The following is a 12,517-nucleotide window of genomic DNA, read 5'->3' as shown; positions in this document are numbered from 1 at the left end:
GGTCTGTTTCCCCGGAAACCCCTGGTATAGAGGCGATGGTGACTGCAATGTGAGATTATACTGTTGTCAGGCAAAGGCCAGATAATGAAGACTCCAGATTTCAACTTTATTCTAAGATTCATTGGAACTAATGCTAGTTTTAAGGGAGAGGAGTGAAATGGTCATATTTTATTTTCTTGAAAACCACCCTGGTTGTAGGAGTGTGGAGGATGGATCTCCAAGGAAACCAGGCGAGCACCACCCTCAAGGGAACAGTTCCTTGGAGTATTCGGCTGAAACTCTGCACATCCCTCTTTCCAGCCATTCAGACCTGTGTGTAGTCAGAACCCGACTCACTCTTTCCTACTGACATCTGATTATTTTGCAGTCAGCTTGGGACACTTCGGGGGCATGATTTTTTGAAGTCTTTTCTTTTGATTAGATTACACTATTGAGGAACTGCAGGAGAGGGTTTAGTTGCATCCTGGCAGACTGATTTAGGGTACAAAGCTGTAATTCTTTACCCAGAACCATTTAAATGACCACAGCTGTAAGTCAATAGTTTGGGTACCAAAAAGTACATGGAAAGAGAGATGACTTTTATGTCCAGGCTCTGATAAGAATCATGATCGTAAGATGTGTCTATTTTCATAAAAAGGTCTTGGTCCTAGCGCATGGTCTGGGGCCTAGCGTATATTCTGGTAATCCTACTCTTTGTATTTCAGAATGATACAAACGTATAAACGAAATGTTGTTTACTCTGTAAAGTATCCAGACCTGGAGCCAGTCATGTGTTTTCCATGAATTTAATGGAACTTAAATTTCAGCATCCTTGTGTGCATGGGCCCCTCCAAAGGCCCTCATAAGGCCCTGGCCGCTTTTTGAGATAGTTATATGGTTTTATAAAATTTGCAAAAGTTAAGATTCTTTAACCACCATCAATCAAGACTGCTATCTCTGTCTATTTCATTTTCTCTGTCAAACTTTCCCTTGTGTTGGGTGATGTTACAGTGGCCATGGGAATTTTTAGGGTCTAACTCGGAAGAACTTGAGTGGGGATTAGTTTGGGTTTATTGAAATGAATTTATGTCTCACAGTCACCCCCAGAATAACCATTTCTGTGTAGGAATGGAGCCTAGAAATATTCCTGCCACCCAGTGCCGTGACCCAGAAGTGAAGGGCCAGAGGTTAACTCCCAGTGTAGACTTTCCCCGCAGCCCCGGAAGTGTGTGGGGAGGAGTGGAGGAGAAACGGGTCTCAAAATGCATGGAGCCAGAGGCGAATCTGTGGAAAATCCTCCCAATCATCAAATATACAAAATTATAAGCACATAATTTGAAACAGGAGTTCGATCCTTCCAAGAATACACTTGACAATGCAGCATGTACAATTAAAATACCCCACATTTTTAGAAGAAAATCAGATGAAATGGAATTATTAAAATGACTCTTTAAGTTCTTGCTGATTTGACTGAAAATCCTGACATTAACAAAGATAGCTAGCCCATAATATGCCATTGTAACAAAGACACTGTGACAAGCCGCCTAATGAGTGTTGTCTAATCAAAGTTTTTAAGAATAGTTACTGCATAAGAAAACTTGAAATCGCCCCAAATTGTATAGCTTTTCAGTAAAAGAAATGTGATGGTGGCTTTTCCAAATTTGACAATAATAAACATTTTCACAGTATGGTTGATGAAGAGTTATGCTGCTGAAAGAAGTTCTTCTGGTCTATTAATAACTAAAATAATCAATCAACTCTATGAGAGGAAAGACTGAATTATCTTCCTCTTCTCTTTATAGAAAATATTACAAAGTCATTGTCACATGAAGAAGCTATCGAAGATTTTACCATTTGCCGTATTGTTTTGCTGACAAAGGCTAATTGAGTCGCAGCTCCTTTTGGAGTGTAAAGATGCAAACTCTTGAAAAATGTGAACTCTGATCCAAAAGTTCTAGAGAATATTGCTGCCCAAGGAGTGTTGGCTGAATGAAGAAACAAATAAGTGACATCAACGCATTTAAGAACATTGCTTTGTTTTAAATTCCTATTTATCTACTATTACCTACACAATTAGGAAAATATTGTTATTTATTCATATTTATAATAGCCAACATTTACGGAGTGATTACTGTTTATAAGGTACTGGCCTAATCACCGTATGTACATTGTTTTTCAAGATGTAAACACGCATTTTCCCTTTAAAGGAATTCACTTCACTTGCTCAGGAAGGACGGAGTCCACAATTCCAAAGCAGAAGTGTTTACTCCGTAGGTGATGTAGGCAGTTGTTATTCCATAGGTAATTTATTCCTTAAGTAATTTAGGCAAACATTTTCCTGAGGTCAGAAAAATAAATCATCACAGTACACTGAATGGTTTTTATTTCTCCATAAAAATTCAACATCAAGGAAAGGAACGTGATGGCTGAGGAACACCTCTGGGACCATAAATATCTGAGGCTAAATCCATGTTCTGTCATTTACCAGATGAGTGATCTTGAAAAATCTTCAGTTGCTGGTGGAATCGTCAGTGAGAGTGTATCAATGGAAGGCAGAGTTTAAGTTCTTTATTTTTGGTGCCATTTCAACAAACATACCCTTAGGAGTGGGAATGGGGAGGGACTGGGTTTTGCCCAGGACTCCCTCCCTTACTCCAGGTAGGTCGCTGGTGAAAAAACATTACGCCGTTCATCTGTCACCTAGAAAGATTTTCTCAGAGGACACACGGGCTCAAAGGAGCCAGGAACTGCTCCTTACCCATCCAGAGGACAGCTTGCTAATTGTGCCAGTAAATCTGCAGTAATCACATCCTGTGTGATGCCACTGACCACAGCTCTTCCCCTCCTAAGCCAGAACCATGAGCTGTAACCACACAAGCCCACTGGCCCTTCCCCAGACACGTCGCCCTTCCCCACACGTCTCCCCACGGCCTCACACACCACCTCCCACTGGGACACTTTTCTCTCTCTCCTCCATCCCTGGACTCTTACTTACCCTTCCAGGTCTAGCTCACATGGCCTTTCCTCAATGTGTGGATGCTCCTGGTGTCTCTTCCTCTTCTTCTGAAAACACCAGTCCAATCAGATCAGGGCCCCACTCCTGTGACCTCATTAACCTGAATTACTTCCTTAAATGCCCTATTTCCAAATACAGTCACATTGCGGTTTAAGGCTTCAACATGAGAGTTGGGGGTGATATAATTCATTCCATAACAGGAGGAGGCCACTTAAATTGGAAGAGGGACACAGGCCATCCAGCTCCTGCGTCATGCATCTGAAAGAGATGCTTGCCCTGGGACTTCCGGGAAACTCCCAGACTGTGGCGCTGACAAGACATGTCTCCTAATAAAGGCTGGTCCAACAAGCAGCCCAGGGGACAAAAGGCCATGTCTGTGGCTTAGGCACTGCCTCGGTCTCATGCTCTGGCTGCTGCAAGACTGAAGGAAGCGGCTGAGAGCAAGGCTGGGGAGCCAGGGAACAGGTGGGGGCTGAGTAAGGAGCTTGTCCCCCGAAGACTGAGGCAGGTCAGAGACACAGATGTCACAGAGTAAGTGTCAATCAGCAGTCAGTGAGTTTCAGATGGTGGTTTACCCGAGTACATAGTGAATTTCCCATAGCAGGAGACGTTCATGCGGAGGCTGCATCTCTGTCCAAGGGGGCCGTGGAAGGTGGCTGTGTATTGGGTGAGACCTTCAAAATCCTGTTCTGACCTCCTATTCTGACTCTTTGTTTATGTAGTAAAATGGACCAGAAAAAAACTTCCCACCTCTTTTCACCCGAGTACATCTTAGTTTACACTCTAATCCTGGGACCCATGTTCCTATTTTGTATCTGACTTCGCTTCATTCTTCAGTGGCATTTGAAGAGGATGGTAGCTTACAGGTTTCCTTCATTGGAAACATTGTACATCAACATTGTCTTCATGATGCTTTGCCTTTTGGTTGCACATACATGGGAACATTAATAACATCTCATTAAAGGCTGTCTCTTCATCTTTCAACAGGGGCTGTGGGTTGAACTCATCCTCTGAATCCAGCTCCGTTGCTGCTCAGAAGCTGCCCTGTCTGGCCAGGCTGCAGGGACAGTTACTGACCGCTGGTTCTAGCTCTTTCTAAGAGGCATGCTGATTTACATAGTTCCCCAAGAGCTAAAAAAGACAAAATGGGCCCAAACATAATAAGACAACCCGTTAGAAACATTTTCTTTGCTTACATCTTACAGACTTTTATCATAAATTAGAGATTTTGAGGGGAATGAGTCATAGAAAAAGAAAAAAATGATAACCTGGTTCAGCAATCAGCATATTATATCTCCCCAGTGACTCATAATGTCAGACTCAAGTCAGGACAAACAGAGTTCCTGTCAGAAAGAAGTGCAGTTAAAAATAAAAGCAGAAATAGGAAGAAGGGAAAAGAAAAAAACCTTTTTAACTGTACCTAGAACTCTCCCCACCCTGGATTCCCTAATAAGGGTCCTGAGGGCAAAGGATCTGAAAAAACTTGAGTCATGAATCAGGAGGAAGCAGCTGCCAAGAAGCAAAGGCAAGTGGATTTCTGAATAAAACCCTCCAGGGAAAGGACGGCAGAAGCCAGAAGTGTGTGTTATCCGCTAAATATGAAGGGTGGGAAGGAAGGACGCTTCCCAATGGAATAGTGATAAAACAGAAGGCGCACAGGTTTCAGAGTTAAACAAACTTGTATCTTAATTCTGGCTCCCCCGGAATGAGCTGTGCCAGCCCAGAAGGTCGGAGCTTCCTCAAATTCTCTGGCCCTTAGTGTTCACACCTGTAGCCTGAGGACAACGAGCCACATCACAGAGCCACTGTGAGGATGAACCAATATTGAGTGCGTTAAGCACTTAGCTTGATATATCAGTTTATAGATGTAACATTAAATAATGATTCACAATCATTCGCCTTAAAACATTGGATGAAAACCAATCTGGATAGAGGTTTCTAAATCCCTAGTTAACACACTCAGATGAGCGTCTGTCTGGCTTGTTGCATAAGCCCAGCTTCATAAGGATGGTTGAAAGCCATGTTTACTTTTAGCTACGATCCCCTGAAACATTTAGTGCAGCAGAAGAGTTCAAGGGGCCCGGGCCCATCTAATATTTCCCCAGATGACAAGAGATCCTTGTCTCTCCCCAGCTAGGCTGCCCAGTGTCTCAATGCACATTCAGAGACCCCAAAAGTAAGTTTCCAGCTGACAACTTTGGCTGAGGTCTTGACTCTTCCACTTACTGTTTATGTGACATTGGCAAGATGATTAACCTTTCTGAGACTTAGCTTCCTCTCCTGGAAAAATGCACAGATAACCGCTGCCTTAAATAGACGCTGTGAGATGTTAAGTAAGGAAGTTGAGGCTCCTAGCATGGGTGAGGGGCACAAAAGCAATGAGTGGACCAGTTTCGTTCTTGTAGGGTAACTGACTTCTGTGTTTTGCTAACAGTAGAGAAACTAACCAACAGCAGAAAGTCCCCTCCCCCAGCTCACAGAATAGCTGGAAAGAAGTACTTACACGAAGGAAGGAGCCAATGTCCCTTCTCTCAGACCAGCCTCTCCGAGTCTTTGCCAGTCTCTGCTCCCTTGTGCTCAAGGAGGGAGGGAAAGCACATCCTTGAAGAGTGGAGAGACCGTGGCCTTCTTGGTCACCTGCCCCAGGGCACTGCTGTGAAAGGTCACAACCTTTGGGGGCAGACTTGTGTGTTTTCGTGTCCTAGATTTCTGCTTCATCGCTGTGTGAAGTTGATCAAATGTGGGAGCCTCAGTCTTCTCGTCCAAAACACAGAGGCCATCTCCCAGGGTTGCTGTGAAGATGAAACCGCACAACGGAAGAGCCTGCCCTGCTAGTCGCCACTTCATAGCTGCGTCCTGCCCCAGCCGGCCGCCATCCTGCGTTCCTATTTTGTGCTGCAAGACCCAGGGTTTTGCTCTTTGCACTCCCTTGGAGAGCAGATGCCCCTCTTGATCTCCTTTGAGGACGTATGTCTATAAATAGCTGCAGGGTGGAATCTGTCTGCAGCTAACACTCTTCCTCGTTTCTCTTGAAGTCAAGTCCAAGGTCAGTCATCTGTAATGGCGACACGCAGAGGAGGTGGTAAAATTTCAGAGATGTTTGAGGCCTTTACAGCCGTAATCCCTGGCCTGGATCCCTGACTCCCTTCCGAGAGGGTCTCAGGGTTGTCCCTGTCTTTCACGATGGGGTCCACCCCGCCATCCCCATCTCACTTTCAATCTGCTTGTGCCACGGTGTTTTACCTCTAGAAAAATGGAATTCCTGAAATAATGGTTAGGACTCAGTGTGGCAGATTATAGTCTCCAAAAAATGGCCACAGCAATAATTCTGGTCCTACGTGTTCTTTTGGAATCTTCTTATTAAGGAACAGAGCTCACGTACCCTCACTTTGAGTCTTGGCAGGCATTTATGGCTGGTCGAACAAGAAGAAGATGGTGGAAGTGATATGTGTGACTTCTGAAGCCAGATTAGAGCAGGTGTACAGATCCTGCCTCTCTTTCTGCCTCTGTCTCTATTTCTCTTGGCAAACTCACTTTAGAGCCTTGATCCGTTATGTAAGAATTCCAAATAACCTGAATCCTTTGTGCTAGAAAAGTCAAGTCTAGAGATCAAGTAGAGATAGAAACATGCAAGTGTTTTATCCATGCCGGCCCCCAGTAATTAGAATCTTCCAACACTGTCACCATACCTATTGGAGAGCAGACACACATGATTTCAGCTCCAGCCACACTGGACAAACCTACAGGAAAGGCATGGGCGAGATCCCTGAGAAGTGCCCCACTGAGTGCAGTCAACACCCAGAAATGTGAAAAAAAAAAAAAAATTAAATGAATACTGTTGTTTAAGGCCACTGAGTTATAGGATGATTTGTTACACAGCAGTGGATAACTGCAACACCTACTGGTACCATTAAATGAAGTTTGAGACTAAGTGACTCAGAGACATTGAAACTAAGGAATCAAGCAAAAAGTAGAAGAGCCATGAAAAAATGGCTAGTGGGAGCTTAATGATCTCCAAGGAGATCTTTGGAGAAGACCTAAAGGAAAGTGAGAAAAATGGTCAGTAGGAGCCAGAAGAAAGGGACGTTCTTACAGAGTGGTAGAAAACTTAGCATTGCTATTGCCAACTGTAGCACGGAAAACTGGCCATCCCCCTAAGGTCCTGGATAATCTAAGTAAGGAGATTTCTAGGCAGAGTGTAAATGGTGCTATGTAGCTGCTCCTTAATGCAAATAGTAAAATGTAAAAGGAGATAAAGAATCTAAAGAACATAAATATAAAGGAGCCTAGGACTTGCTAGTTTGGAAACAAAACTGTTTCTCATTGTCACCTTACCAGTGGGCAAACAGTGCTGAAATTCAGAAATGACTTCTAGACAGAAAGCAAAATCAATACAATTTCAGGAACATATGGTCTAAAGGAGAAGCTGAGGCTATGGAAGTAAAGCACTTTGTTAAAATAACAGAACAATTTAAGATGTTGTCTAACAGACCCTTTCAATAAACGAAAGTCCTTCTAAAGATCATGAGGACACAGCATGCAGAGTCTATCCTTCAAACAATGGGTCTCCTGAAAATCTCAGGGTCCCTGCTGCACAGCAGTTCCTCAGAGGTTCCACAGTACAGCAGGCTTGTCTGGAAGAAAGTTGCGGGTGTGTCTTTTATCTAATAGGGTAAATTGTAATTGATTAATCAGAAACCCACAAAGTTCTTAAAGGAATTCATACCTAATAAAACTGAAAAAGGTGAAAAAAAAAAAGAAAAAAAAATTCTTAAAGAAATGATATTAGCTTACACCAAAAGGGATAGGATGCAAATAAATTAAAAGAAGCCTCTGGACCCATTACGTCTACAGGTGGGAAGAAGGCTACGAAAAAGTTGTGAACGTGTGCTGCATTTTAAGGAGAAGGAAGGACATTCAAAGGGTAGAGCTATGTCCCATGGAGAATCGTTTCCAGGCATTAGAGCTGAGCTTTAATCAAGAACTGACAGCACATGCCAGGCTTGCTTTCAGGAATCCCATGGGCTGGTACCTTCTGCATGCACCCCCGTGTGCCTCTTCCAGTGGCTGTCCTATGCTTGATGCACTGTCTTAGCTGTAAGGGGTGGGGGTGAGGGGAGCACGTGAGTTTTCTCTTCCCATCACAAATCTTCAGATGGAGAGGAACCATTCTCAAGTTGTGTAATTGAGAAACTGCACCCCAGGAATGTCATCACATCTCAAATTAATTTAGATGCTGAGATTCTGGATCTAAAGCCTGAGCCTGGTACCATCGTGGGATAAGGCTTTGGAGGGTCTTATGGGTAAGGGATGGGCTATTTTTCACGTGGAAGGAAAGTGGACTATTGTGGCCAGAAGGAGAGCTAACAGATTGTTGATGTTTTTTTTCTGAAAATAGCCACACTAACCGGTACAGGCTAACATGCTCTTCAAGAACTGCAATCCTCCAGTCAAGAAGTGGAGCCTCTTTGCTGACCGATTGAATCTGAGCAAGACTTTGTCACTGCCTGGCCCTCAAAGCCACCACGCTGGAGAGACTCCACGGTAGGACCGTGAAGTGATGGAGAGAGAGGCCCAGGAGCTCAGCGGATGTAACTCTCAGCTGTTTGCCTCTTCCCAGCCCAGCCAGACGTGAGTGGGCAAACCCTCAGATGATTCTGGCCTCACCCTCTGTCCAACTACAGCGAAATAAGGAGCCTCAGGGAAGACCCACCTACCTGAGCTCAGCCATCCAGCTGAGCTGGGAGAGGCAGTGATAATATGATTATCGTTACTTTAAAATCACTAGCTTGGGATGATTTTGTATGGCGCAATAAAGGTGGGGCGCTAGGGTAGGTTATAAAGATTTAAAGAGGGAATGTTAGGCTGGAAAACGTCACAATCAAGTCAACATGTAACAAATGAGGAAGAAAGATGGCTACCCAGAGAAAAGTTGTTGTAAAACGAAACGGAAACAAAACAGATCATCCATTGTAAGAGACAGTAAATGTATTAAAGGAAGATATTTGAATATTTTACATGGAAATATGGAAATCAGCGGTGAGTAAGATGACTTGGGAGGCAGGATGAAAAATGATGGGGGATTTTGGGAAAACGGCGTCATTCAAAGTAGGGTCACAAACCTCCCAACCCTACACTTAACAAGATAAACAGAAATGAGAAAGAAGATGAAAAAATAATCAGTTCTCCAAGAGCGCACAAAATAGATGGAGCCTCGTTTATTGTTACTTATTTTGAAGAAGATAATCTTGAAACAGAATAACAGAGGAATCTAGAAAACGAAGTGAAAGCACCTTTCCTTTTCCTCAAGAAGCGGTACAGGGTTTTAGAGGACACCTGTAGGCAAAATCCTGCAGAAGTCTCCTTATGTCTTACAATTTGGAAGACCCTCCTGAGTAATTTTGTGAATGTCTCCTCCAACTGAGAAGTCTTTTCTCAGCACCGTAGATGGGAAATTTTCCAAAGAAGGGAAAAACTGTTATTTCTTATCAATTTTACCCCCCCCCAAACTTAGAGGGAGCTGGCATGGAGACAGAGGGGTCACAACTATTTCCACTAAAAAACAACAATAAAATAAGATGAAACCTGATGGGACTGGGTTATCCCTTGAGAAAGGAAATAGGGCAGAAGGAAGTAGAAGGCATTCTATGTGGTCTTTTTTCCTGTAGTGCTTTGTTCAAACAACTTCCCCTCATGTTCCCCTCCTCTGGCTGGGGAGGAGGAGGGGTCCCCGGCGAGGCGAGCCCAGGGGAACGGTAGGGTGAAGCTGTGTTTCTGTCAGGCTGTCAGTCCAACATAAACATCAATTTCTCTGCCCACAGAAGAAGGATACAGCCTGGACCAGTCAGCATAAACCCGGCTGTAATAAAACAATTATGTAAAATTGTAAGAAAACAGCCATCAGTCAGAGCAGTCCCAGCTGCATCTGAGGCTCCTTAAGAAAGTAAACACCAGTAATAACCAGTTCACAAAGTGGACCTCCAAGGATGCGTCCACTCCACTAGGCAGGTAACCAGGAAGAATCGGCACGTGCTGCTATGTTTGGACAAAGAAAGTGTCCAGACAGTGTAGCCAACATGAAAGAGGAGTAAAATGAAAAACACATGTCACGCAACTGCTAAAAATCACAAAAGAAGGAAAAGGTGGAAGATGTAGGAAGGAGAGCATATGAAGTAAAAAAAACCAGTATCTTCTGGAGGAAGGGGACACACCAAGTAATAGAACACATATTTGTATAAAACACTTCAAAAGGACTTACAAAAACCAAAAAACTAATATTAAGATGAATCGATTGCCATAAAGAAAAAATTAAATCTGAAATATAAGATCACCCAATGAATTTGCAAAAGCAAGGAAATGAAGTTGAATATCAAACCACATCACTATAGAATCGCATACTTTTAGAGGATGAAGAAGAGAATGGATTCTAATTGGAAATCAAATCTGGGGTGCGGACGAGAGAATTGAGATCATTACAGAAATGGTCATTGGAAAGCACAGCGGGTCAACAGTTGAGTGAAGGTAGCAGATGTGGACGTTATACATCAAAGAAGCAGCGTGAGGACACCTGTGTCCTTGAAATAAGGGAACAGAAAAAGAACACTCAGAGATGGAAAGAAATGTTCCCCGAGAAGACAGTTGCTGAATCATCAGATACGAAAACCATCCACATGGAGGTTTGTATAAGAGTCTGGCTGATGTGATTCTTGGCTCCATCCATGGGCAGCTCGGTGACTTTGGACAGGTTTCTCAGATTGGTGACTAATCTGTAAAATGGGGATATTAAAAACACTAGCTTCATGATTTGCTGTGAGTGAGAATTATAGGAGGACATATGCAATGTACTTAGGTACAGGGGAAATTCTTTATAATTACTAGCTATTGTTTGGCTCTTGGCCAAGTTCCTGAACATTAGGGGACAAGAACTAATCCTATAAGAGGAAAAGAGCCACATGGCACCCAGGTATCTGCAGAGCATTATTCGAAGACAACGCAGGAATGTCAACAGAGGCACAAGGAGTGGGAAACCATGATCCAGAAATGTCACAGACAACCTGATAGTCGTTCAGGTATGAAGAAAATTAACCAGTATTCTGAAAAGTACTAGGACACAGAGACTAAAACCTTCCTGAGAAAGCTCACTGAAGAAAACAAGCAGTTTACAGAGTTAAAAAAAAAAAAAATCAAACTCACAAAATAGAAAAGCCTGACATGAAAGGACCGGCAGAGCGCTAAACTATTTAAATATAAAACTGCGGTGAAGGAATTGAAGCAACTATCCTTACCTAAAATATACATTATATTATAAAACTTAGAAGGAATTACATTTTTCCTTCAGGAAGAAAAATAACTGTATACCTAGGATGGAGCATGGAAGACGTTTTATAACAAATACCAGGAAGTAGGGAGAAAGAGGAGAATTTCTGAGTTTCCTGTTTTCCTACTTTCATAGTGGAAAGTCAAGAGAGGGCAGGTTTATGGAAAAAAAATATTTTTGTATGAAGGTAAACAGTACGAAAACTAACAAAAGGCAAAATATTTTCCAGTTATATGAAAACGCAAATTAAAAACAAAAACAAATGTTTGCCGTAATTTGTTGTTTTTGGAAGAGTTGAAATGCACATTTCTGCACTTATCAAGGATGGTCTGGGTGCTGGGCTGTGAACAGAGGTGCCCCCCAGGCAGCGGGAATGTGTGGCGGGCATGAGATGCAGAGGGGGGACCTATGTTCTTTTCTCTTTTTTATTTATTTTGTTTCTTTTGATTGAGAAAAAAATAGAAATACAGACTAGTATGTAGAATAAATTAACAATCTACTGCATATCTATTATTCTGAATGAAGAAGTTTTTCACAGTGTGATATTTATTTCAAGGCATGTTTTAAGAATGAAATAAAACATCACAGATATAGTCAGTCTTCTTAGCTCTTTGTTCTTTTCTTTTCCTTTGACTCTTCTTTGAGGAGGTCACTTTCATGAACTTGATATGTATCTTTTGAACAAAATTGTAAAGAGCATCCGTTTCCATGAACAATGTATACACTCATGTTTGGGAAGTATATGTTGAAATGAGGTCTTTTAACATTTCTAGAAACAGAATCATGCTGTATTATTCTGCAAAATGCATTTTTTGGCCAAATGCCCTCTTTGTTTACCTTTACCTTTATCTTTGCTTTATTCTAAGCAAAAGGAAATTGCTTGATTAATGGGAAAATACATATTTGCTACTGCTAATTGCTGCCAAAATGTTGTGTCATTAAATTCTGTGTACATAAATTTGTGACCTCCCCCCCCCGAAAGGATGAATTTACAGGAAAATATGTGACTGTAATACATTCCAAAAAAGATCTTATAAACCCAAACGTATTAATGCCACAGACAAATCTTTTTTTCTTTAAGAGTCCTGGGCAAACTCCCACAACCTACACACAAAACACGTACTCATACACGTACACCATACACACAGCCACAACAAGCATTAAAAGGTGTTTCCTGGACAAATGCTTTTTAAATTTTTGAGAAC

The sequence above is a fragment of the Camelus dromedarius genome, chromosome 15 (assembly GCF_036321535.1).
Source record: "Camelus dromedarius isolate mCamDro1 chromosome 15, mCamDro1.pat, whole genome shotgun sequence".
Lineage (NCBI taxonomy): Eukaryota > Metazoa > Chordata > Mammalia > Artiodactyla > Camelidae > Camelus > Camelus dromedarius.
This window is presented reverse-complemented; position numbering follows the sequence as displayed.